General features: G+C 42.8%; 1 pseudogene; it reads left to right on the plus strand.

Annotated features, from left to right (window-relative positions):
* The first annotated feature begins 705 nt into the window (after nt 1–705).
* LOC148138412 (NACHT, LRR and PYD domains-containing protein 12-like) overlaps nt 706–26,754 on the plus strand; it is a 46,857-nt pseudogene continuing 20,808 nt past the window's right edge.

Consider the following 26,754-nt stretch of genomic DNA (forward strand, 5'->3'; position numbering starts at 1 on the left):
TGTACTTTTAGTTTTGTAAAGTGACTGTGATGGTTGGACAGCCGTGCAAAAAAAGCCATACAAAGTCAAGATAGAATACTACAATAAGGGAAATGTTGCTAAACCTTTACGATTAAATGTTTTAGCCACACTTTGGGGAAAGACACTTGGATTTGAACTCTTCAAAGGCGAATGGCTTGTAATGGGTTAAGACTGCCCACTACCCACTTCTGAACACAGTACTTTAGGAAGGATGACAACACATTGGATAGGCTCTGAGAGGAGATCATTGGTCATAGTGACATAACAAAAGGACATTCTGCCCCCCGGCTGTCAATGGCTGATCTGTAAGTTAGCATCATGCTCCTGTGGTTGTGACTTATCCCTTAATATCGACGCTGAAGGAAAAGAAAAATCTATCTTAGATTTAAAATGAACAACTGATACAAAATCCATGTCATTTGTGTAAAGGAATAACAAGCCCCGACCAACGTTTCAGTTTAGGAGTGTTTCCGACCATCTCTCTTGAACACCCTGGCCCGAAGACTCAGACAACGCCCCTTTGTTCTGGAGTCCCCAAACAGTGGAAATAGTTTATCTTCATCTGATCTGTCTCCTAATTTCTACAAAAACAAGGTATGATTTAGTTCAGTTCTACCTCATAACGTAATTCTTACATTCGAGGCACTATTCTTGCAAATCTACGCTGTACTCCCTCCAAGGGCGATGTATTCTTCCTCAAGTGTGGTGCCTGGCTCTGCTCACAATACTGCAAGTGAGTTGATAAAAAGGTTTTCTACAACAGCAGCAAGACCCCTGTGGCCTTAAATGGGATGAGAGCTTCACTGTATTGAACAGCATTTAATGCCCATTGCAGAGGGTCTGGAGTCATATGTAGCTCATACCAGGTAAGGATGGCAGTTTCCTTCCCTAAAGGACTTGAGTGAAACTTTACTTGTTGATTTTTCCTTCTTGAAAATACTGAGGTAAAACGATTAATCATCATGTTGACCATTTCCCTGTCGATATTGACAATATCCCCTGTAAGCTTCGTTTCCATATGATCTGATCGATGTGCTTGCTGAGTTGGCCTCGATTTGACATTAATAGTGAGACGCAGATCATTATCTTTGAAATGCAAGATAGAAAAATATACAATTTCACAAAATCAGTCTTCCCTCTCATTTGCCAAGTAACCTTCCAGTTCTGAAATGCTTATGCCCACACACCTGTTTAAAATTCTCGGTTACAGCTCGTTGAACTGGATTTGGGGCTGTCCTTCCTACTCACAAGTTTCTAGCTTTGTTGTTGTGATATTCTCTGAAGTGTGTGTGGGATCGCTAGGACTTGAGTGGCTTCTTTATGCTCTGACGTGAAGGTTCTGGTTTGGGCTTGTGTGGACAAGGTTAGACGTCAAATGACATCAGCTTATCACCTAATTTGTTTGAAGTCACAACATTTTGTGTGATATGTGACCACTTTTGAGATAGTTATCCAGGTAATTTTCGATTGCAGGGGCTTAGAAATATTATAACGTAACAATGTAATTAGCATAACTTAAATTCAGTTTCTATCTCTGGCAAGTTGATACATAAGACAGTACTGTATATCGTAAGTTTCGGATTTTAATTGAACTGTGTCAAAAGCAGTTCTACTGAAATTCAGATCTTGCTCTACCCCAAACCTTGTGGCAATGTCTCATCAACAACCAATTAAATGGAAAATCAAGCTGAAGGCTTGAACAGTGGCATCTCAATTATCTGAACGTGATGGGTGGGCACTATTTCTTTCAGATAATCGATTATTCAATTAATCGACTAAATGTGTTTCCTCTGGGGCTCGGAGTTTTTCAAGTCTGATCTCTGTTCAGGCGACGAGCAGCAGCACACAGCGCACGAGGCGCCGCCCCCAACATCGCTCCCCGCCAACGACCCCGTGAAACACCGCCCCCGCCCCAATACTGTCCAACACTGACCCCTGCGCCCACCTCCGCCCCGACACCCGTGCAGCACCGCCCCCAACTCCGTGAGGCACAGCCCCCTGCATCCAACTCTGCCCCCCGGCCCCATCAACGCCCCCACTCCCAACAACCTGCCGCGCCAAACCCCGCCACTGGCCCATGCAACATCACTGCACTCCCCCACTCCCAACCCTGTCCAACACTGCCGCCTGCGCGCCTCAAACCACATGCACCCCTCCCCCTTTTCGGGCAGCTGGACTGTCCACCAACAACAAAACAGCTGCTGCTGCTGCTTTTGTGTATTAAGTCTCCAAATAGCGAGCGTACACGTGCACACACAAGCAGACACACACGCACACACCCACAACCACAGTCACACACAACTTCTCACTGTAATTTTTTGACAGGTTCTAACTTTGCCCTGTACAGGATAATGTTGGTCATATTTTCTGGGGAAGTGGGGGGAGGGAAGTGTTAAGGTACACCCCTGTGTAGAACTCAAGGGAAAGTGTGGGGCGAGAAAGTGTGGACAGTCAGTCATTTGGACACAGTGCCTGTTTAATCACTGTAACCAAAAGACACGATCACTGTTGGAAATACGTCTTTGATGTAATGTTTTCATGGAGACCTGAAGATCGCCTTCGGATAATCGGAATTTTGGATAATTGGTATTCGGATAATCAAGTTTCATCTGTATATCTGCCTGGCTTGATTCAATTTGACTGTGCATGCTGCAACCGTCCTGGTTTTATTTCTCAGTTCCACTGTCTCATTAACACTGTTTCAGTTGACTCAATCAAGATAATGGTGTTGCTAGGCCTACCACACCAGTGGCCCAATCTACACCAGTATTTCTGTTCCAGGTTCACAACACTGCTGCTGCAGACGCCACTTAGAGCATCTTCCTTTACCGTCACTGCCTCAAGGAACAGAAGATAAATGTGAAGACGTCAGAGAAACGAAGAAGGAATTTTGGATTGGTCTGGTGATCAGAAGCGAATGGCCTCAGGAGCTTCCACAATGTATAACCTGCCACCACTGTCATCTGAAATAAAATGCATTTCGATGATGGCAAGACAGATTGACAAAGACCCAAGTGTTTCAACTGTGAAGTGAGACGAGAAAGGCTAGATTTGGTTTTAGTCAATCCTCAAAAGTTAAGTCAGTCTTCTTCTCTGACTTGGAGATGCCGGTGTTGGACTGGGGTGTACAAAGTTAAAAATCGCACAATATCAGATTATAGTCCAACAGGTATAATTGGAAGCGCACTAGCTTTCGGAGCGACGCTCACCTGATGAAGGAGCGTCGCTCCTAAAGCTAGTGTGCTTGCAATTAAACCTGTTGGACTATAACCTGGAGTTGTGTGATTTTTCACTTTCTTCTCTGACAATTGCCTCCTACTGACTTGCAAGGGCACATGGAATTTGAACGTGAAACTACTCATCCAAGAAAACATCGAGGAGCTAAAAAGGTATTCCACAAGTTGGAGAAACATGAAACCCCCTTTGAGTGTCCGTCAGAGTGGAAGGACTCTTTCAAGGTGAACATCAAGAGGATCTTTATACTCAGAGATGTTCTAAAGGTGAAAAAGAGACTGCGAATACTCCAGAAATGCGTGCAGAACCAACTCTTGTTGCATACCGTTGGGTATAATGCCATATATTATCTCCAAGAGGTGAAGAGCCAGTAAATTTCACTCTTTACTTCGGAAGTCTCCAAGGTAATCTCACTGTCCAGGACTGCACTGTGGGGAAGGGCGAGATGTGCGAACGTTTTTTCTTCTAGGAGATACGCTGGGAGAGCAGTGTGCTCAACAGCCTGAAGAATGAAGATGGCTCAGTAACGTCATCATAGTCTGAGGTCCTGAGGATCAGCAAATCCGTTTATACCAGACTGCATGACATGAAGTCCACTGACAGTGAGTCCGCTCAGTCATTTCCGTCCTCTCTCATGGAGGTCATAGGGAACTGCACAGTGGAAGACGCTGGACCATCTACGATCTGTGAAAAATATGACCAAAGCCTTCTAGTCCTCAGACAAGAGTAAATTTCCCAGAAGGGATGGCTTACTGGCTGAGTTGGTTCACTCTGTGAGACTTGATTGGCCAGGACCTGCTGGTGATGCTTCTAACTATCTGCTTTTAACAGGTAGCCTATGTTATTCCATGAGGGAAGTTATTATCTCCCTCATCCACAATCAATCTGTCCAAATACTGTCTTATGGATCACCATTCCTGATGTAGAAACTCCGTTTAAGTTATGCTAATTACAGATTTACAAGGCGGCACAGTGCTCAGTGGTTAGCACTGCTGCCTCATAGAGCCACGGACCAGGGTTCAATTCACATCTCGGGAACTGTCTGTGTGGTGTTTCCACATTCTCCCCGTGTCTGCGTGTGTTTCCTCCCACAGTCCAAAGATGTGCAGGTTAGGTGAATTGGCCATGCTAAATTCCCCGTAGATTGAGGTGCATTAGTCAGGGGTAAATATAGGGGAATGTGTCTGGGTGAATTGCTCTTCAGGGGGTCGGTGCGGACTTATTGGGCTGAAGAAACTGTTTCCGCACTGTAAGGAATATAATCTAAAAACAATATACAGTTCTAGTCACCGCATTTTATGAATGATGTGGAATCTTTGGAAAGGGTGCAGAGGAGATTTACGAGGATGTTGCCTGTTATGGTAGGCATGTCCTACGAGGAATCGCTGAGGGCCATGAGGTTGTTCTCGTTAAGCGAAGAAGGTTGAGAGGTGGCTTACTAGAGACATACAAGATAATCAGAGGGTGAGATAGGGTGGACAGGAAGAGCCTTTTTCCAAGTATGGGGATGGCAAACACGACGGGACAGAGCTTTACAGTGTGGGGAGAAAGGTATAAGACAGATGTCAGAGGTAGTTTCTTTACTCAGAGAGTAGTCAGGGGATGGAATGCTTTGCCTGCAACGCTAGTAGATACGTCAAGTTTAAGTGCATTTAAGTCGTCATTGGACAGGCAAATGAACGTACATGGAATAGAGTAGGTGGGATGGGCTTCAGATTGGCATGACAGGGCGGCGCAACATCGAGGACTGAAGTACTGCGCTGTAATGTTATATGTTCTATGTCCTATATAATATAGCTCAGCCCCTGCAATCTAAACTAGCTCAAAGAAGCTTAGATAACACAAGAAGTAAAGGGGAGACGGATGACTAATGACGAATTTCAATTGGTGAGCATAGATTAAAAAATCCTGTCTGAGTTTATCGCCAACGGGATCGTGTCTGTTTGGAAATTCGTGATTTACCATGACAAAGTCTGATCTGTACCGTGCATGATGATCCTGAGAGCCTTACACTACTCAGGAAAACGGTCACGTATATGCAGGGCAGGCGAAATCGCATCGTGCTTCGCCAGTCTGGACCAGGAGGAGGCCTCTGACAGGATATCGCTTAACTACCTGTGGGATGTGCTCTCTGAAAGGGGCTTTCGAGGGGGAATACACTAATCAATCCGAATGTTCATCACCAGTGTCATTTGTACAGCCTCGATCAAGCGTTGCGAATCAGAAAGCTTTCTGATCAAATTCAAATTCAGGCCGGGATGCACACTGTCACCTTTCCTCTTTTATTGTTGACCTGGAGACTCCAGAATAATTATTGCAATGCTTTCAGGCGTTTCGTCGTCATTAACTATTGTCTACAGATTGATAATCGTTTTACAAAGGCTCTCAATCCATCCCTGCACAACTATACATCAATTCATTATTTAGATTCAGGACTGTAGTTTCCGACTGAATTTCTTAATTCTCCATCTTAATAAACAATTTGACCTAATTATGATCAATCTTCCCCAATACGAATATGGAGGTAAATCTTGCTATTGCGTTGTGTCTATTGTTTTTTTAGATAATGGAACGCCAAGCTTCGGGACCTTGTAATCTTGATGGATAATCCAGTATTTGGTTATTCGAATGCGGGGTAATCGAGGTTCCTCTGTACGTTGCTCAATGATGCTATTGCATTGTGTGTGTAGTTTTTTTTGGGGAAAGTGGATTAAATCGCTACATGCTGACACCTTGTGCTCTTTCAGCAACTCAATGCTGTGAGATATGATAAATTAATCATTTCAATGTGGTATTTCTATACAAACACCTCACATGTCATTGAAAATGATCTATAATAAAGGTGAGCTTTCGACAGTAACAGTGTCACTGAAAACATCCATTATTGAGGATCTCCTAAATATTAAAACGTAGATCTCCCGAAAAAACTTTGCCCCTGAATCTGTGGGGAACGTGAGGGAAGTGTTTGATTCTTAAGACGATGATTCTGAAGCACAAAATCTTGATGGAGGTAGCAATGGTTTTTGTTCCTTTTCTTTTTCATTCACAGATTTTCGACTTCCAGTGGCCAGTCATATTTTCGACCTAATTGGGTTTGACCCTCAACGGTTACATAATCTCCAATTAATACGGATCCGCCTAGCAAAACGACAGTGTCCTCGCGATATTTTAGACCTGACGCTGAGGCACGCAGGAGCTGTCCATCAGCAGACGTGGGTGAGTCATTCCCTGTTCCCTGCAGTGTCCTGCATATGTGCAGTGAAGAAACCTAACATAGCTGACATTTGCAGTGATGGAATAGATTGAAGGGGGATGTACAGGACAGACAGGGAGGGAATTGAACGCATAAAGATGGAAACATATCAACTTCATGAAATGTTTGAGCGGTAGGCATTATAGTCATTAAGGCCTGTAGTGATGGGGACATGTGTCTTCGTTTGAGGACTGGTATACTCGGGAAAACCGAAAGTGGGAACAACATTTCATTTTTTATGTTCTCTGGCTGATAGTTTTGGATCATTCCTTGAGACACAGTATTTATAATCTACAGCAATGACTGACATGATGAGATTGTGAGCTATGTCTGCGGATATCACAATGGTAGGTGAGCCCGTAAAGGACAGAAAGAGATGGGAACGCTGAAAAAAGGAAGGACAGGTTCAGTGTGAGTGAACAAGCCATAGCCTAGCAACATATGACATAGAAATTTGAGCCACTCTCCCTTCATTTCAGCCTTGAAAAAAGTTCAAAAAAATTTCTCGTTCCGTTTTTTGCCCGAAACAAAGAGGCAACAAGAAATCTTTCTGTCTATTCAATGACAGCGGTTCCCATTGTTCTCTGGAAAACTTTACTCCCCTCAGATCGTTCTGAATTCCAATATTACAACCCAGTGTTTGTGTCCTTTAAGGCCCTCATCATTGAACGCTGGCTCACCACCAATAATTCTGGTCAATCGATGCTGTTCTCAAATGGACATGATCTTCCCAGACACCACTCGTTTGTTGTCGCTTCCTATCTTTAAATTCAAGTGAATGTTGTTATAACATCAAGTGTCAGCAATGGACAAGCATAACATTGCTGACTGACTCTTTCAAAAGCATCAGTCTTGACATAACAGAGTCTAGGATGGGAAACAGCCTCAACATTGGCCAGGTTCAAGAACAACATCAGCGCATTTTCAGGGGAAGGGTAGACTGCGGGTGGGATGGAGTGGGAGCCTGAAAGTGTTAAAAGGGAACGGCCCGAGGTCCTGGTCCACATTGGCACAGCAAAGTCTGGTAGGCGAATTAACATTCAGAGTTTTGCATCTTGTCATTGAAAAAAACTTATTTACAAATCTATAGTCTTTGACAGCAGCCTCTCACTGAGTCAGGTATTCAGCTTCTCAATATCCCAGACATTCACACTTTAGAATCAGCCAGGTCTCCCTGGTTGGCACAGATTAATAGCCCCAATCAGGGATTTCATATCCAACAAGGTACATATGCCCTACCTTATGACAATCATCAACAGGAGAAAAAACAACGAGTTTCTGAAAGTAGAAAAGAGCAAATCGAGCAAGAAATTGAAAAGCTGATCCATGGCTGAATCCAATTGCTCATTAGGCTGAAGAACGTGTGGCTGTAATCGTTGGTTTCCGTAGAAGGGCTTTCAACATGTCAATTTCTGGAAATGATTTTCAGGCTAGGGCGACCTGAATACTTTGTGTTTGTTTTGTTTTATTTGGATGGAAATTGCTACCCAGCTGCGCAGACATGTTCCTGTGGTTGTGAATACTTAATCACATCTGTTAGACCTTTAGGAATCTGGGATAAAACTCAGTTTGGAGGGAAATGAAGTTGGCCCAAATAAGTAAATCTGTGTGCGAAAGTGGAAAGCAGCAGAATCACATTCTGGACCTGTAAAATTGCTGTGCTTCTGAAACTTAAACTTCAGGATCAAACACTTCCGTCCCGTGCCTCACAGATTTAGGGACAGGGTTCTTCCCAGTGCGTTACTAGTTGATTTTCGGGAGATCCTCAATAACATATGCGCGAGGTGATATAGTTACCGTCAAAAGTTTACTTTTAAAACATTTTGTCTTAATGATCATGTGGGAGTTATATGTTCAGTAACAGACTGAAAGAATACATCAATATTTTGAGCTGTTCACAACCGCCCAAGAACCTAAAGCCACAATGCACATTGGAAAACGTAATCGATTGCATCTCGCAGCGTTGGATTGACAGAAGAGCACAGATGTCAGCATGCAGCAATTTGTTACATTGAACACAATGTGAACACAATGTGACAGCTTTAACTCATGTCTCACAAACTTGATTGAGTTTTTTGAAGAAGTAACAAAGAAGATTGATGAGAGCGGAGCAATAGATGTGATCTGTATCGACTTCAGTAAGGCGTTTGAAAAGGTTCCCAATGGAAGAATGATGAGCAAGCTTAGATCTCATGGAATACAGGGAGAACGAGCCATTTGCATACAGAACTGGTTCAAAGGTAGAAGGTGGTGTTGGAGGTTTGTTTTCAGACTGGACGCCTGTGACCAGTGGAGTGCCACAAGGATCGGTGCTGGGCCCTCTACTTTTTGTCATTTACATAAATGATTTGGATGCGAGCATAAGAGGTAAAGTTAGTAAGTTTGCAGATGATACCAAAATTGGAGGTGTAGTGGACAGCGAAGAGGGTTACCTCAGATTACATCAGGATCTGAACCAGATTGTCCAATGGGATGAGAAGTGGCAGATGGAATTTAATTCAGATAAATGCGAGGTGCTGCATTTTAGGAAAGCAAATCTTAGCAGGACTTATACACCTAATAGTAAGGCCCTAGGGAGTGTTGCTGAACAAAGACACGTTGGAGTGCAGGTTCATAGCTCCTTGAAAGTGGAGACGCAGGTAGATAGGATAGTGAAGACGGCGTTTGGTAAACTTTCCTTTCTTGGTCAGACTATTGAGTACAGGAGTTGGGACGTTATATTGCGGATGTACAGGACAGTGGTTAGGCCACTGTTGGCATATTGCGTGCACTTCTGGTCTCCTTCCTATCGCAAAGAGATTGTGAAGCTTGAAAGGGTTCAGAAAAGATTTACAAGGATGCTGCCAGGGTTGGTGGATCTGAGCTACAGGGAGAGGCTGAACAGGCTGGGGCTCTTTTCCCTAGAGCGTTCCAGACTGAGGGGTGACCTTATAGAGGTTTACAAAATTATGAGGGGCATGGACAGGATAAATAGACAAAGTCTTTTGCCTGGGGTCAGTGAGTCCAAAACTAGAGGGCATAGGTTTAGGGTGAGAGGGGAAAGATAAAAAAGAGACCTAAGGGGCACCGTTTACACACAGAGGGTGGAATGAGCTGCCAGAAGATGTGATGGAGGCTCTTCCAATTGCAGCACTTAAGAGGCATTTGGATGGGTATATGAATAGGAATGGTTTGGAGTGATATGGGCCGGGTGCTGGCAGGTGGGACTAGATTAGGTTGGGATATCTTGTGGGCATAGGCAGGTTCAACCGAAGATTCTGTTTCCATGCTGTACATCTCTATGACTCTATGACTATATTTAACAATATCATTGTATTTGTGAAAAATGACTATAAAATGCTCAAATTGTTTCGTAAGATGGAGAAAGAAGAAATTGAATTTTAAACTCAGAGCCTTGAATCTAAATAAAGAGAACAAGCAATTGATGCAAAATTGGTCAGAAATGGATTGAGTTCTCAGTGGAGCGGCAATGGCAAATGAGTCAGAAACATCGCATTAAAATACTTCAATTATTTATTCACCTCGAGGACAAGAACCAAACAGGAAAGTTGATAATGGGCAGCGCTACCTGACTCCAGGACTGTTCGGGAAACGTTCTGATTCCTACTTATTTACTGAGACTGCTCTAACATTGTTGATGCCCATTAGGTCAATCCGATTGCAGCTTTCGTCGCTAAAGCCAAATTTGAAGAGTACGTCCCTTGTGATGGTGTGTGATTTCCTGTCAAAGGCCACCTGCTGGTCCAGGCTGATAAGGCAGGTTTCCAAACTCACGAAAATACAAGTAGACAATTATACCACTGAGGAGTGCAAGATTCTCCGAGATCATCCTGCCCAGAACAGCACAGATTTGTTCGGGGTGAATGACTGATCGCAAGCAGACTTGACCTCATTGGCGATGATCTCAGGCAGAATTTTGTAAACTGAATTTAGCAGTGAAACAGGTCGTTGGATCTCCCTATCCCCTTCTAATTGGAAATGAGAGGGATGATAGCTTTCTTGCTAGTTTCACGCAATCTACTTTTTCGAAGCATACTGTTATACACTTCCAGCATGTCCAGGCCAATCAAGTGCCACAGAGGTGAAAATAAGCGATCACTGATAGAACTTGTACTCTTTTCTAAGAGCTTGAAGGCCTTTTGCAGCTCCTCCAGAGGTAATTGTTGGTGCAGACTCTCCCGTCTGCTGTTGCCCAAGACCTCCGTGTAACAGAACAGGAACAACCGGGAGGCCAAGCTGTCTATGCACTTCCTGTCATAGAGATTTGCATAAAATGATTTGCTGATCGTCAGGACTTTCTACTAGGTGGTCGTGCTCTCAGTAGAAACCCTTTTAATTCTGACTCACCCGACAATTAGCCCCACGGCCTGGCTTCACAAAGAATCATAAATTGCTTGGTCTGTTCATTTTACCACAAGCTGTCTCAAAGCCCACAAGTTATTCTCAGCAAACAGCTCCCACTTCACAGCTCGAAACACATTAAAAGACGACAAAGAACAAAAAGTCAATGAAGGTTCTATCACCTCTGGTCCCCATCATTTTTGGTGTCTTGTTCACCTTCTCCTTTGTAAACACTGTTGGCTTTTTGAATAGGAGGTGTTCAGAGGGATATGGGCCAAATGGGACAAATTAGGATATCTTATCGGCATGGATGTATTTCATTTAATTCGCTTTGATAGATTTTTTGTCACATGTGTGGAAATGCAGTGAAAAGTTTTGCATATGAGCATTAGATTTTGACAGAGGCAGACAGGTTACATTTTACAGAAAGTACAAGACACATCAGCGTTAGAAAGATCAGCATTACGTGGTTGAAGAGAGTCCATTCAATGATCTAAAAACGGCTGGGCAGAAGTTGTTGCTGAACCTGCTGGTGTGTGTTCAGGTTTTTGTTTCTTCTACCTGACGGAAAAAGTTATAGCGGATCATTACCAGGGTGGGACGACTCTAATGGAGTCCATAGATGGAAGGTTGACTCACGTAATGGACTTCATTGTCAGGATTTCAGACTGCGATGATGCAGTATATTGATGCAGATAATGAATTGATTGAATGAACAGCAATTTCGGTTCTTGTTTCTGATTTAGAGTGCCCGCAGTTCTTTTGGTTATATTCAGCCTCTTCCACAGCCTATTACGCTGGAGGAGGTCAATCAGCAGGTGGAGGGGATGGCCTAGTGGAATTATCACTTGACTGTCAATCCAGAGACCAAGGTTATATTCTGGGGACCCGGACACAACAAATGGGTGTATTTGAATTCAATCAAAGTCTGGAATTAAATAGGCTAATGACGACCGGTTGGCGGTTCATTCATATCCTTCAGAGAGGGAAACTGCTGTCCTTCCCTGGTCAGTACTACGTGTGACTCTAGACCTAGAATAATGTGAGTGACCCTTAATCTGCCCTCGAGGGAGATGGGATGGGAGATAAATGCTTATCCTAGCCAGCGACGCCCTCATTCACTGAAGGAATAAAAACAAAGCCTATTCTTGAAACTGTACTGGAGGAATTATAGGAGACAACTTAACTCATTTTGAGATGGCAAAGGGAAACAGCAGTAGTCCATTGATCCTCTCATTTGAGGACAAGGACAGCAGATGGATATTACGACATTCCACACTGTTGTACTTGAAAACGACAAAGCACACTGGAAAGGAAAGATGTGAGGAATGGGAATTTGTGTGAAGTTCAATGACAATTGGATTAGGAAGGAAGAATAGTCGATGAGGTGTAGAGAAGTGATCCCAGGAGGTAATGCAACAGGCAGGGAACTAATTGTGGCGGTGGACAGAGTGAGGACAAGGCTCAAGGTTGAATGTTTTAAATTTGAAGGGTGAGACCTTCTGTTGGTGGATCATCAGAAGGCAATGCTCTTCCTCCTCACACTGACTAGATCTAATATGGAAATCGTCTGTATTAGAGTCATAGAATCAGAAAGTTGTACAGCATGGAAACAGACCCTTTGGTCCAACTCGTCCTTATCGACGAGATATCCCAACGAAATCTAGTCCACCCGCCATCACCTGGCCCAAATATCTCCAAACCCTTCCTGTTCCTACACGAATCCAGATGCCATTTAAGTGATGCAATTGTACAAGCCTCCAACACTTCCTCTGGTAGCTCATTCCAGGGCGGTATAAAAGCTGCCCATTAGGATTCTTTTATACCTTGATCCTGTCACCCTCAAGCTATGCTCTCTAGTTTTGGGCACCCTCATCCCAGGGAAGAGACATTGCCTATTTATCCTATCCACGCCCCTTATGAGTATATAAAACTCTATGAGGTCACTCCTCAGCCTCAGACCCAGCCTATTCAGTTTCTCCCTACAGCTTAAATCCTTCAGCTCTGGCAACATCCATGAAAGTCATTTCTGAACCCTTTCACGTTTCACAACATCCTTTCAATAGGGAGGAGACCAGAATTGCACACAATATTCCAACAGTGGTCAAATCAATTAACTGGACAGCCACAACATGACCTCCCAAACCTTGTACTCAATACTCTGACCAAAAAAGAGAAGCACACCAAACGCCTTCTTCACTCTCCTATCCACCTGTGACTCCATTTTCAACGAGCTATGAACCTGCACTCCAAGGTCTCTTTGTTCAGCAACACTCCCTAGGACCTTATCATTAAGTGCATAAGTCCTACTATGATTTGCCTTACCAAAATGCAGCCCACCTTGGATTTATCTGAATTGAACAGCATCTGCCACTTTTCAGCCCGTTGGCCCATCTGGTCAAGATCCCGTTTTAATCTGAGGTAACCTTCTTCATTGTCCACTACACCTTCAATTTTGGTGTCATCTGCAAATGTACTAACGATACTTCTTTTGCTCACATCCAAATCATGTATAAAATGACAAAAGGTAGAGGAATCAGCACCGATCCTTGCAGGACTCCTCTGGTCACAGGCCTCCAGTCAGATAAACAACCCTCCACAAACACCCTGTGTGTTCGACCTTTGATTCCGTTCTGCACCCAAATGCTAGTTCTCCCGGTATTCCATGAGATCTAGCTTTGTTAAGCAGTCCGCCATGAGGAACCTTGTCGTACACCATACTGAAGTCCAAATGGATCATGTCCACCGCTCTGCCTTCATCAATCCTCTTTGTTACTTCTTCAAAAAATCTTAAACAAGTTTGTGAGACATGATGTTCCACGCACAAAGCCATATTGACTATCCCCAATCAGTCCTTGCTTTTCCAAATATATGTACATCCTGTCCCTCAGGATTTTCTCCAACAACTTGCCCACCACTGACGTCAGACTCATGGTCTAGTTCCCTGCTTTATTCTTAACGCCTTTATTAAACAGTGGCATTATGTTAGCCAACCTCCAGTCTACCGGCATCTCACCTGTGACTATCGTTGATACAGATACCTCAGCAAGGGGCGAGGAATCACTTCCCTAGCTTCCAGAGGCGTTCTAGTGTTCACCTGATCCGGTCCTGGGGTTTTGTCCACTTTTATGCCTTTCAAGACATCCAATACTTCGTCCTCTGTGATATGGACATTTTTCAAGATTTCACCATCCACTTTCCAACATCATATATCTTCCGTGTCCTTTTCCATAGTAAAAATAATGCAAAATACGCGTTTATTATCTCACACATCTCCTGCAGCTCCACACAAAGGCCACCTTGCTGATCTTTGAGTGGGCCCTATTCTCTCCCTAGTTACTCTTTTCTCCATTACGTACTTGAAAAACCCCTTTGGATTCGGCTTAACTCTACTTTCCAAAGTTATGTCATGTCCCCTTTTGCCCTCCTGATTTCTCTCTTATGTATACTTCTTGTCTTTATATTCTTCTGAGCATTAATTCGATCTACCTTGTCTATACCGGACTTATGTTTCCTTCTTTTTCTGGCTCAACTCCTCAATTTCTTTAATCATTCAGCATTCCCTACACCTACCAGCCTTTCTTTTCACCCTAACTGGAAAATACTGTCTCTGGGCTTTTGCTATCTCATTTCTGAAGATATCCCATTTTTCACCATTCCATTATCTAGGAACATCTGCCCCCAATCAGCTTTCGAATGTTGTTGCCTAATACCGTCAAAATTAGCTTTCCTCCAATGTACAACTTCAGCTTTTAAATCTGGTCTATCCTTTTCCATCACTATTTTAAAAGTAATTGCATTATGGTCGGTGGCCCTGAAGTGCTGCTCCAATGAAACCTCAGTCACCGGCCCTGCCTTATTTTCCAAGAGTAAGTCCAGCTTTACACCTTCTCGCATACACATACTGAATCAGAAAAGTTTCTTGTGCACACTTAACAAATTCCTATCCATCGAAACAATATTACTTTCTATTACTCTGCACTTCATTTCTTTTTTCTCCATTGTTTAATTATCTTTATTACCTTGGATGTCATTCATTCCCTTCTCCAGTGTTTATTTCTCTCCCGAGTACGTTGTCTTTCATTTTTTTCTCTCTCACTCTGTATTTAAGCCTTTACCTGTATCCCATCCTCTCTATTCACTACCTTTTATTTATACGGCTCCCTATTAGTCTGTATTTAGCCTCCACTACTATTCTTTACTCAACCCGATCGCTATCTATATGTGATCTTCTCTATTTCCTCGTAGTTAACCATCTCTCTTCCTTTGTATTCAACCCTCACCTTTTTACTCTCTTTGCAAACCTTTTACTCATACTTTCTATTTAATCTTCTCACAATTACTCTCCTTTGGACCCGCTCGACTTCTACCACGCACTTGACAATCATCAAGCTTCAATCTGTATTCAACTTTCTCCCTATTACTCTCTAATTAGCCCTCTCTCTAGTTTATTTTTTCTAATCCTCCCCACTCTGGACATAACCCTCTCCTGTCCCCTGCATGTAATCCAGTCCCTGCTGCGCTATACTCAACGCTCTCCTCATTACTGGTACTTAGTTCTTTTTCTGTTATTCTGTGTTGACTCCCCTTCCTTTTCCCCTTAACTGAACACTCATGTTACTCCCCTGTGTTCAACATTCTCCCTACAACTCTGTAATATATATCCTCCTAAGTTCCGCAAAGGTGATAACCCATCATCAATCCTTTCTGCATTTAGACTTGCATATTACATGACACTGACCCAGCCAGCACAAAATTGTTTCCTAGAATGAGCAGAACCCCTGACACCCCTGTTTATGTCTGTACCCATGACACCCTGATTGCACCAAGTTAACAACCCCATTCAGGGAACTCATATTCAATGAGTCCAGATTAGAGTGGTGCTGGAAAAGCACAGCAGATGAGGCAGCATCTGAAGAGTAGGAAAGTCGACGTTTCGGGAAAAATCCCTTCATCAGGACTAGAGGCAGAGTGCCTCCATCGAATAATTACATCTTCTCAAGTGCAACAACTCGCCGTTTTGTAATATAGCGCCCAGAACAACCCCAGGTATGCTAAAAACAGTCCAACAAATGCCCCACAGTTGATGAATGTTAACACTTTGAAACTCAATTCCCTTTTTCGAAACGAACACCTTTCCTTTGTTTGCAATGATATGGTCTTGTGCGGGAAGAAAGCTGTGTTGATGTTGTGAGTCCAGTGACCCATGTTCATATGAAGATATTCTGATTAAAATTGATTCCAGTAACACTGTGTCTCTTTCCACAGATGCTGCCATACCTGCTGAGTTTCGCCAGTTACGTTTGTTTCTGTTTTATGTTTCAAGCATATATGGCTCTTTTATTAATCTGATTACAATATTTCAGTTCCCAACCAGCCTCCCAGCAGCAATTCTTTGAATTACAGAACCCAACCAAGAGGTCCTTCTGTCCATCAAGTTGGTGTTTTCAAAGGTGCAAAAAATCAACTCTTGCCCCAGATTTCAGCACTATACTATGCAGGTAACGTCCGAAGCACTGAATTATAAGATCCACCTCACTCTCTGGTTGAAAGGCTTTTCCCCCAATTTCGTCTAAACCGCTTACTTTTTACCTTGAAAATTATGACCCCTTCTCGTCCATCAACTGCATCCGCCAATTAGTTAAATATAGCACTAAGCAGCTTTGAAATGAGTCAGACCTGGAGCTGTCATTTTTAAACGTGACATCTAAAGTCTCCCAACTTACCCGGTAGGTGCTAAGATCTTCCATTGTTCTCTGGACAGATGGGGAGATGGTTTAATTAGTAATTTCCAATTTCCCTTTTATCTTCAGTCTTTTTCAGTAAATTTACTGATGATTTTGGTCCTTTCACGGGAAAAGTACGGCCTCCCTAACTGAACAACACGCTGCCCGTTCAACTATTCATTCTCACGAACATCAAACTCAAACTCAAACACATTTACTACCCAAGGGTGCTTCCTTGACCTCACCCCTGTGTGCAGTGCTATCTTTGTCTTGGTTAGTGCAGCCACAGACTGTTCCGTCTGGTTCACTGTTCTTTTCTCCTTTGATCGTTTTATGGCCATTTGCCGCCTGTCAACGAGGAGAAAATATAAGACAAAGAACGCCTTGGCTGTGGATCTAGCTGCCATTGGCATTCTGCTCTCTTAAAACACCATTCCCTTCTACTTTAGGTATCTACCTGGAAGGATAATTTGCAATGTTCAATGGTAGGGTTGACGTAAGCCAAATTGTTTTACTGATCCCAGGTAGCTGGGGATTTAGTGACTTGATAAAATTTTAACCCCTTTCCTCCAATTCGTGTTAATTCTGTCGATGAACACTCTGACGGTCAGACACATTTCAGTGGACAGTAGAGTCAGCAAGAGCCTGAGGGGCCAGAGAAAGTGAGATAATCACACAGACACAGAGATGGTGAGCCGGAGGAAGTCTGTGATTTCCCTCTTCACCACATCCATCAGCTTTGTACTTCTATGTGTCGTGTACGGTGCAAATTTCTTATAATACATCATGAATGGAACAACTGTAAATAAGTACAGAGGTTCTCAGAAGAGTTTTCTGTTCGTCGGAGAAATGCTGTTGGATTTCAGCTGCAGCACGAACACATTATTTTATGCAGCGACTCTGCCCATGTTCAGAGCAAAGTTCAGGAATGCTGTGCAACAACTAGTCACGCAAATTCTTCATTTCATGACTCAGCGAAACAACTGAGAGAGTTCCAGAGGCAGCTGCAGTAGTCCCAGTGCAGGAATTGCATATGTCCGACCAGGATTACATCAGCACAATCACTTGATCTTAGTATAACACCCATCTGTGGATGGGGAAGTGTGTGTGTGTGTGTGTGTGGGGGGGGGGGGGGGGGGGAGTTGTTAACAGGATGAGTCACCATTCATCATTCTCAGGATCAAGCTGCTCTCCCTGATTGACACACACGGGGACGCAAAGACAGGGAGCAACAGGAAACCCTTCAGCCCTTCGAGACGGTCCTTCTTCCAGCCCAGATGATCTCAGTTCATCCTATTTCAACAGCCATCCCTAATAGCTGTGTGCATCTGAGGACCATCCACGTCCGCCCCGCACAGCGACCACCAAAAAATCTGAAAATTAATTTATCCACTTCTGCCTTCAACAATATTGAAGGATGTGGCAAAAGTACAGCAGGCCAGCGAGCAAAAGATAACTGTCAGGGGCAGGATTGGATGGAAAGAGGCTGCAAGAGTGATTTGAAATGAAGGACTGGCTGTGAGGGATGGGTTAAACTGGAACATTGGGTCTTCATGGACAGCCCTGTGATTGAGTGTTAAAGACCGGCATGAGGGTCTCTGCATTTCCCCTGCAGGGGAGGAGGGGCGAGCCAGAAACAGTCTCTCCTGCATCATGATGATTTTCAGACCATGTGTGTACAGCTCACGATAAACACTTTATTGCAACTGGGGTGCTCTGGGCGCTGCTAATCCTCTCACCTGAGTGGGTTATTATTCCATTCATTTTTCTTTATTTTTGAGAGTTCCTTGAGGTTAGCTCCTGCCTCCTCTCAACACAAGGATATTGTCGTATCTCTATTTCTCTGCCTCTTTGTGTGTGTCTTTGTCTCTGTCCCTCTCTTCCTCTCTTTCTCTGTCTCTGTATCTCTCTCCTTATCCCTGAATTTCTTGCTGTCAGTCTCTCTCTCTCTTGCTGTGTCTCACTCTGTCTCTCTCTTTCTGTCTCGTTCTATTTCACTCAGTCTGCCTGTCTCCCTCTCTCCTCTATATGTCTCTCTCTCTCTCTCTCTCTCTCTCTCTCTCTCTCTCTCTCTCTCTCTCTCTCTCTCTCTCTCTCTCTGCCCATCTCATTCTCTTTCTCCCTCTCTGTCTCTTTTTCTCTCATGGACTGTGTCAGACACTTGTTATCTCAGTGCAACATATGTTCACGTGCATTGGCTCAAATCCATTCCTGATCCCTTCATTCACTCATTTTTCCCCAGGATGTAATGTTGCAAAACATAAAATGCATGGACCCGGCCAGCAGTACTTTCACACAATACTCATTATAGTCCTGTAAATTCACTGTCCCTTCATCTCCTGCTCTTTGAATGCTTCCGTGTGTCTGTGTGTTTTATTGTCTTTGTGGGAATGTCACTCTGCATGTTCCTCAGTTTTAGTCTTTGGATATTCTGGGCAATAATGCACCTGCACTCAAAGACAGACAAACAGAGAGTCACAGAACCACTATGACACACTGATACACACAAGCAAAAACAGCATATACAAAGATAGAAACCCAAAAAACTCCATATTTCCATCCACACCATGCACACATTATGAGTGTATTTCTGCATCTATGTGTGCGTTTCACTGTGTATGTGTGTTTGGAAGTATTTCAGTGACTTTTTATTGCTGTGCTTTTATGTTTGGGTATGTTATTCAGTCTGTATGAAAGTGTTCCTATGATGCTGAATGTTTTTGTGTGGGTGTATGTTACTGTGCCTGTGTATCTCTGTCTGATTTACATATAGTGTCTGTTGCACTTCTCCGTGTGTGTGTCAGAGTGTCACACTGATTCTGTGACTCTCTGTGTGTCTGTGTTTGAGTGCAGGTGTATTATTGCATGAATGCAGGGTGTGTTTCTGACCGGCTGTGCTCCTGTTTATGTTGCTGTGTGTTGTTCAGACTGTGCTCGGCTGTTGGTTTGTGTGATAAGATCCTTCTGTGTCTCCAGCAGGATTTCTCTGTGTCTATCTGTGGGTATGTCTCTGTGTGTGTTTAAGCGTGTTGTTCTCTGTATGTATCTAACTGTGTGTGTAGTTCTGGAACTGTGATTGTGTGTGCTCATGTGTATGTACAGGTATGTTTCGGAAGGTTCTTGCTGGTTCTTGTGTAATATCTGTCAGTATAGCTGTTTTATATGTGAGTGAAGATCTGGGTGTGATTCAGTGACTGTGTGAAAATGTGTTCTTATATTGTCAGATGACTTTTGTATGTATGTTTGTTCCGGTATGGATGTCTGTCTTTTCCTATAGCTCAGTATAACTGTATTTCTCTGTGCCTGCGTGAGTTTAAAGGTGTGGATGTATTAATGTGGGTGTATGCAGTTGTTTTCACAATCTGCAGTATGATTGTTTTCTGCCGTGTGTCTGTGGGAGTGTGGGTCTGTTTCCGTGTTGGTATGTTCCCGTGTGTGTGTGTGTGTGTGTGTGTGTTTATGGATTTGAAATGCATTCTTTTTTCGCAGTATATTTCTATGTCTCAGCCTGTTTTCATTTTTGCGTGTGGGTATGTTTCTGTGTCTCTATTTTCCCTTATCTCCCTTTGTCTGTGTGTGCGTGTGTCTTGCACGCAAGTGTGCGGTGGGGAAGAGTTTCAGAATCTGTGTGTGGCTGTGCGTGTATATGTGGGTGGGTGTGCATTTGCGTGGGGAGAGTATTGGTGTGTTTGGGGGAGTGTGTTTGTGCACATGCGTTTGAGGGTATACCTTTTGACAGTATGGCACTACATCTCATTCAGACTGCATTTCTGTGTGTGGGTGCGTTCCTGTGTCCTTCAGGGTGGAGCTATGTCTCTGTCTCATAATGACACTTGCTCTGCTGAAAATGGCTGAGTGAACCCTACAGCAAGTTCCAGTGCACAGATTGCTTTCATTGAAGTATTTCTGGGAACATGGAAAAGATCTAAATATCATTACATCTACCTTAAAATCTCTGAACATTGAACTGTTACTTCAGTTCAAAGACGAATGTCAAAGTAACTGAACACGATAAGGGAATATTGAATGAAAAGCAGGGCACAAGCAAGATCAGAGTAACAGTGGGATCTTGGAATGCATGTCCACAGATCCCTGAAGGAGGCATGACAGGTAAGTAGAGTAATTAAGTATGTACACGGGCTATATCAGTATAGGAGGTCATGTTGAAGCTTTCCAGACTTTGGTGAGAATACAGCTGGGATACTGTGTGCAACTCTGGTCAATACATAATGGGAATATATACATCATGTATATACCAAACCGCAAAATGCTGCTGAGCGGTGGGAACAGTAGCAGAGTTTAATATGGGGAGTGAAGCATATGGTAATCTTATAAACTTCTGCTGGAACACCTATAACACCAGCACATACTTCCTTCGATACATGGTACAAAACTGCTCACAACATTCCAAAAACGATCTGACCAGAGCCTTATCCAGCCTCAGCAGGGTGCCTCTGCTCTTGTGTTCTAGCTATCTTTAAATGAATGTTGACATTGCGTTTGCTGCCTATTATGAAGTTGTGTAGAGTACTCGTGAAGTGGAAGGCAGGAAGCTCGAATTTGTTTGTAAAACTGAGAGAAGGAAAGAGTGCGTGGTCCCTTTAAGAGGTAAAGTGTTTTCCTAAATTCAGAGAATTATGCAGAAAAATGTATCTGTGAGCAGCTGCAGATTGCAGACAGTTCTGACATTGAAACATATTTCAAATGGTTGTGTGATTGGAAACCTTTGGTTTGTCTTGATGTTACGGCAACCAGCTTGAATATTCGCAATTAATTTAAACCAGGCCCTCGACACCAAAACCCAATTCAATTTTACTCTGATGGTTTTGAATATTTCGAACCAATCCAATTGTAAAGAAATTAATAGACGATCAAGAGTATAAAAGACGAGGGCATTTGGAAATTTGGAGACAGCCAACTGCCATCTCAGGAAGTAATAACGTTCAGCTCTCAGAGAAAGCACCATCTATTCATAAAAGTTACCTTGGCAAGTTTCTCTAATAGGAGCCCTTCCTGAAGAAGGGCTTATGCCCGAAACGTCGATTCTCCTGTTCCCTGGATGCTGCCTGACCTGCTGCGCTTTTCCAGCAACACATTTCCAGCTCAAGTTTCTCTAATATTCCAGACAAATAAATTACAGACAAAACACCCCTGACAGCAGGATCAGCAGAAGAAAGGCTTTTGTGACTTGAGATCAGAGATGAGACTGAGAGTCAGCAGAGAAAGCAGAGCATCCCTAAAGGCCCATTCTGTGTGAACTTTGAGAGGCTAAGTTTTAATTTGTTGTTTTCTTATTACCTAGATTTATATCATTTGGAAATATGTTTATTGGAACAGCATACTAGTGGAATTTCGCTCAGTTAGGGAATAGTTATTAGTTCGGGGCAATTGTCCGGTTTGTTTGTAATTCTGTTAGTTTATTCTCTGTTAGGCTTAAATAAACAAACTGTTACTTGTCACTTTAAAACCAGTTATCAGAAAGTCCTTTCATTTAATCACATTTCTAACTGATTATGAGAAACAAAGTGAGCTACTCTGGGTTTTTCAGGTTTGATTATTAAAAGGAAACATCTACTCCTTCCAAAACAAATTGGGATTTGCTGTTAGGTTTAATTCTCAGAGGGGTTCGATCTGTTCCCCTTTGTAACACTTTCTAACTGATAACTGAAATTTCACATTCACTTGAAGATAATCCTGTACAAGGACTCCTGAGTCGCTTGTATGCTTCAGGTTTCCAAAGATTTTCCGTCATTATAAAATAGTATGCACCTCTATCCTTCTGACCCCAGTTCATAAACTCTCACTTGCAACGTTGTATTCCATTTGTCACTTGTTTACCCACTCTCCTAGTCTGCCTGATTTCTTTTTCAGTTACTGTATCCCTCAACATTACCTGTTGCGCCACCAATCTTTACATCATGTGCAAACTTTGCGTAAATGACCTCCATCATCCAGATCATTAATGTATAACCTGAACACTTGTGATCACAAATTAACCTCTGCAGAACTTCACGAGCAGCCAGTTGCCAACGTGAAAAAAACCTCATTTAGTGCTACTGTCTGCCTTCTGCCAGTCAGATAATCCTCTATCCATGATAGTACTTTGCCACGAAAACAATGGGTTTTTATCTTTTTTAGGGCCTTCTTCATGACCTGCTGCACCTGTGTCTTGCATTTTCTGTATTTTGTGCAGGATTACGACAAGTCCCTTTACGTTGCAGCTTTCTTCAGCTTTTCGTTTTTTAAAATAATACTCTGCTCTTTTATCTTACCTTGCAAAACAAGTCACTTCATATTTTCCCAAGTTAAATTGACAACGTTTTGCTCACTTACTTAATCTATCAAAATCTCTCTGTAAACTGTCTGTATCCTTCTCCCAACTTTCCTTGTCACCTATTTTTGTCCCATCTGCAAATCCTTACTCAGTCATTCACGTGCACAGTATTGCAGGTTTTATGCAGAAGAAATAATATATAATATGCATTGTTGTGCAGAACTGTTTGTCTATGATTAACGATTGTTTTGCTTTGGAGCTGATCATTTTTACATGTAAATATTATTTTGCATTGGAACCATCTGTGTTTTTAAGTAAATATTGTATTTTTAAAAATAAACATGAATATTGTTGTGCATGGGAACTACTCTTGTAACTGTACATGTTAATATATGTATTATTGTTTTTTGGAAGTGTTTATGTGTACATAAATACTGTTAAATATTGTTTATGTGTATTGTTCTGGAATGGAACTGTTTATGTTTGGAAATAAATATAGCTGTGTATTGGAGGTGTTCTTGTTTATGTATACACATTAGTGTATGTTGAACTTGTGCCTGTCTCCTACTTATCATCAATACCGACCAGGTGGTGTGAATGCTGAGCTCCCTCTGTGCTTTGGCATGGGTCTGCAGTCCCAAAACTTGCTGGAGGAGCAGCTGCACAGAATAGTTTCGGTTACGTGTTAGCAATTATGGGGCGGACTGAGACATAGGCAAGTAAATAGGCTGGGACACCTGATCTCTCAATATATATTCAGGGAATGATAATTGAAGAGAGCTAGGAGAATATTAAGTACTGGTAGGGAGCGAGTTAGATAATGTAATAGACTGAGAATTCAGCAGAGAATAACGGGGATAGGATGAACTTGACAATAATAAGGAGAGGGTCACGTAGAAATTAATAGGGAGAGGATTAAATAAAAGTGAACAAGGAGAGTGTTAAACACAGGAGAAGATGATGGGATTTAATACAAAGTGACAGAGACAGGTGTAAATGGTGAGTTGCAGAAAGAAGAATGAATACAGTGGAGCAGGGAAAGGGTTAAATAGAGTCATTATGAAAGCACTACTTCGAGAGCAATCGGGAGACAGTCAGTAGGTGAAGAGTTAAAGTTTGTCATGGATGCAGCTTAAAGAATGTCAATGGCTTGAAAAAGCTCTGGAAGGAGATGAACAGTTAGAGGGACATAGGAACAGGCCTTTCAGACCCTCAAGCCTTTTCTCCCATTCAATTGCTGATCTGTAGCCGAGCTCCACATGTCTTTGAGACTTATCCCTGAACATCTTTGCTTAATAAAAGAAGATCTATCTCACATTTAAAGTTAACAACTGGCCCAGCATCCACTGCTGTTTGTGGAAGAGGCTTCCAAACGTTCACCACCCTTCCTGTGCGGACATGCTTCCTAACATCTCCAGGGAATACTCTGGTTCTAATTCTCAAGCTATGTCGTTTTGTTATAGAATCACCAACCAGTGAAAATAGCTTATCTTTATCCTGTAACTTCTGTAGAAACCAGGCCTAATCTGTGTAACCTCTCCTCATATCCTAATCCCTGAAGTCCAGGTATCATTCTTGCAAATCTACATTGTACTTCCGACAAAGCCAATACATCCCACCTTAGGAGTGATGCTCACAGTACTCCAAGTGTGAGCTAACCAAAATTTTGTACAGCTGTAGCATGACTTTTGTGGCCTTACATGCGATGAGAGAGTCACTGGCCAGGCCAGCATTTATTGCTCATCCCAGATGGCAGTTAACAGTCAACTACCTTGCTGTGAGTCTGGAGTCACACATCAGTTCGACCACGTGAGATTGGCACTTTCCTTCCCAAAGGGCATTAGTGAAAATGTTCTTGTTTGTTTTCATGTAAATGCCGAGATAAAAATAATGAATCAACATGTTGGCCATTTCACCATAGCTATTGACAATATCCTCTGTAATTTTGGTAAGACCTGATCTACTTCTTTACTTAGTGGGCCTTGTTTTACACAAATGAGACACGGTTGACGACAAGACGTGGCTTATTATATTTGAAACATAAGGTAGATAAAAGTACACCTTTCCAAAACTGGCGTTTCCCTTTAACATCCCGAGTAATCTTGCAGTTCTGAAATGTCTGTGCTAGTTTAAAATCTGCTTTGGAGAAGATGCTGTTAAAAAGTGCATACTACCCTGATTACAGTTCATTGAACTGGAGTTGGAGCAGTTCTGCGTTCTTCAATGGTTCCTGCTTCTTGGACCTCATGTTTTCTGGAATGTCTGTGGGATCACTTTTATTTGGATGGCTTGTGTGTTAGCTCGCTATTGGGGAAATATCTGAGCAAACTGGCTTAGCAGTAGTTTGACGAAACAATGTAATTAGCATATTTTAAATGGAGTTTCTATTGCGGGAAGGATGGTTCCTAAGACAGTACTGGGTATTTTAATATATTTTTTTTAATTGAGCCAACCCTTATAGCCTAGCTGACTCAAGAACAATTTTACTGAAACTCAGATCTATTGTTCCAACCGAAACCTCGTGGCAGTGTCTCACCAACAACCCATTCAATATTCAATCAAGGTGAATGGCTTGCATGTCGATCTGGCTTCATTCAATTAATCAGTGAATGCTGCAAGCTTCCTGGCATAATATCATTAACACCAACTCAATGTATTCAATCAAAGAAATCATTTTGCGTACTTGAGTCTGCTCTCTGCTGTTGCCAGGATTCCAATACCGGACCCACAATGCTGCCACCGCAAATGCCACTGATGCCATCTTCCTCCAGTGTCACCAGCAAAAGGAAGAAAAGACAGGTGTATCAGAGAACTCAGTGGGAATCCAGAGAAGTGATTGCAGGGCCTCTTGCTGAGATATTTGTATCGTCGATAGTCATAGGTGAGGTGCTGGAAGACTGGAGGTTGACAAACATGGTGCCACTCTTTAAGAAGGACGGTAAAGACAAGCCAAGGGACTATAGAACGTGAGCCTGACCTCGGTGGTGGGCAGGTTGTTGGAGAGAATCCTGAGGGACAGGATGTACATGTATTTGGAAAGGCAAGGACAGATTAGGGATAGTCAACATGGCTTTGTGCGTGGGAAATCATGTCTCACAAACTTGATTGAGTTTTTTGAAGAAGTAACAAAGAGGATTGATGAGGCCAGAGCAATCGATGTAGTCTCAATTGACTTCAGTAAGGCGTTCGACAAGGTTCCCCATGGGAGACTGATTTGCAAGTTTAGATCGCATGGAATACAGGGAGAACTAGCCATTTTAATACAGAACTGGCTCAAAGGTAGAAGACAGAGGCTGGTTGGTTTTCAGACTGGTGTCCTGCGACTAGTGGAGTGCCACAAGGATCGGTGCTGGGTCCTCTACTTTTTGTCATTTACATAAATGATTTTGATGCGGGCATAAGAGGTACAGTTCGTAAGTTTGCAGATGAGAAAAAATTTGGAGGTGCAGTGGACAGCGAAAAGCGTTACCTCAGATTACGACATGATCTGGACCAGATGGGCCAATGGGATGAGAAGTGGCAGATGGAGTTTAATTCAGAGGTGCTGCATTTTGGGAAAGCAATTCTTAGCAGGACTTATTCAGTTAATGGTAAGGCCCCGGGGGAGTGTTGCTGAACAACAAAACCTTGGAGTGCAAATTCATAGCTCCTTGAAAGTGGAGACGCAGTTAGATAGGATAGCGAAGACGGCGTTTGGTAAGCTTTACTTTATTGGTCAGAGCATTGAGTACAGGAGTTGGGTGGTCATGTTGCGGCTGGACAGGACATTGGTTAGGCCATTGGTGGAATATTGCGTGCAATTGCGGTCTCCTTCCTATCGAAAAAATGTTGTGAAACTTGAAAGGGTTCAGAAATGATTTACAATGATGTTACCAAGGTTGGAGGATTTGGGCGAAAGAGAGATG

This window comes from Chiloscyllium plagiosum, unplaced genomic scaffold, assembly GCF_037043375.1.
Source record: "Chiloscyllium plagiosum isolate Xiang-an unplaced genomic scaffold, Cpla_swu_hap1 HiC_scaffold_40, whole genome shotgun sequence".
In the NCBI taxonomy this organism is placed as follows: Eukaryota; Metazoa; Chordata; class Chondrichthyes; order Orectolobiformes; family Hemiscylliidae; genus Chiloscyllium; species Chiloscyllium plagiosum.